The sequence below is a fragment of the Brassica oleracea genome, chromosome C6, assembly GCF_000695525.1.
Source record: "Brassica oleracea var. oleracea cultivar TO1000 chromosome C6, BOL, whole genome shotgun sequence".
NCBI lineage: Eukaryota > Viridiplantae > Streptophyta > Magnoliopsida > Brassicales > Brassicaceae > Brassica > Brassica oleracea.
In genome coordinates, this window is record NC_027753.1 from 5,929,009 (window position 1) to 5,930,785 (window position 1,777).

The window sequence follows — 1,777 nt, forward strand, 5'->3', positions numbered from 1 at the left end:
GTAATGAGAGAGTTGTAGAGAATGTTATTGGAATGTAAACATATGTTTTCTAGTATAAAATGTATACAGTTTCATCATTCTATTAGGTTTTTTTTACATTTTATTAATATATGGTTTTAGTGTGAAACAAAAAGCTGAAACCGTCAAATTACAGAGGATGTCAATGTTAAGTTTACGCTTATGTTCCATTAAGATAACAGATCACATGAGACTTATCTCAATACATTCATCAGACAGACATCGAGGGTTTACTTCTCTAAATGTGTGACTGCTTCTTCTGCTAAATTTATATGTGTAAATGGTCAGATATGGAGGAAGGGGTTAAAGATAATGCTGCATCACCTCCTAAACCAAGACTCACAAACCAATCTAGGGATGTTTTGTCGATGCGTCTCCTTCAGATTTTGTTATTGTTTCTTCTTTTGTCTCTTGGGATCTCTGTTGTTGGTATACACATGATCAAGTTCTTGAATAATCACCATTTGGATCATGTTTCTTCAACCACTTTGATCTCTATGTATGATCATGGAACTGTTACTTTAGAGATTATCATCAGGCCTCCTTTGAATGTTTGGCACACAAAGAATGGTTTGTTCTGCTTTCTGAAAAATGCATTCCTCTGCGCTGTTTCAGCTTTGTCTATAGTTGTGTATCTAAATCAAGATATAGTTTCATGGGTTGTGCTGATGAGAAAGACCTGATGGAAGAGGAAGATACAGAAATGGAATGGAACCAGAGATTACACTTAGTCATTGGAGAAAAGGGTCTCAGTGGTTTGAAATTAACAGGAAACTCGCTCTTGAGATTGTTCAAGACATCACTTACTATCCCAAATTCGAAGAGTTTTGTAAACCTCCATGTTATGTTCATGAACATTACTTCTTTACAATGCTGTCTATTGAAAACCGGATTTTGCTGGCTAATAGGACACTGAAATGGACAGATTAGTCACGCGGTGGTGCTCATCCAGCTACTTTTTGGCAAGTCTGATATAACGGAAACTTTTCTAATAGAGCTTCCGGGAGCTAAAGCCTGTCTCTGCAATGATCAACACACTCAAGTTTGTTATCTCTTTGCTAGAAAGTTTTCTCCAAGTTCATTGTAGCCATTATTGGAAATTGCACCCAAGGTTATTGGGTTCTAACAGATTTTTGATCTTGGTTTTGTTATTATTAGTGCTTCAGTTTAGATTATAAGCATCATATCATCTGATAACTATTAATTAAGTGTCTTCTTCCTTGGGATATTATAGGTATAGTGGTGGTTAAACATATTTTTGACCTGACAGATTAGTGAATAATAAGAGTTTGAGTTCTTTTATTAATGCCCTAGGAAAGCTCTCTGTCCCGATTTTCGAGGCCGCGCCGCAACCGTTCCTCCTCGACGCTGGTCGTGCCCCTGGCTGCCGGCGTCGGGTCCTCAGCTCAGCCTGCTGCTCTTCACCGCTCTCTGCTCTTTCCATCGTCACCTCCAACTTCAATTCTTGTGTCTTTGTCGTCTCTTACGCAATGGTTGCCACGAATCGCTTCACCGTCGCCGTCTCTCATCCTCCACTCGTCCTCTCGTCACCTCTCATCCTCTAAAAGCGAACAGGAGCACCGGATCTAGAACCACCAGATCTGCTCATTTTCTTAGAACCATGAAGTCTCCGCTTGGTGTACAACCAAAGCCTCCTCTCCTCCATCACGTCTCTTCACCATCTCAACCTTTTGAACCGCTGGTCATATATTCCCTCGGACAGCTTCATTCCAACAGATCTCTTGACGTGAGCTTTCAA

The 1,777-nt window shown here is 40.1% G+C and overlaps 1 pseudogene; it reads left to right on the forward strand.

Moving 5' to 3' along the window:
- Positions 1-308: 308 nt before the first annotated feature.
- Positions 309-1,144, forward strand: LOC106297309 (annotated as a pseudogene).
- Positions 1,145-1,777: the final 633 nt, after the last annotated feature.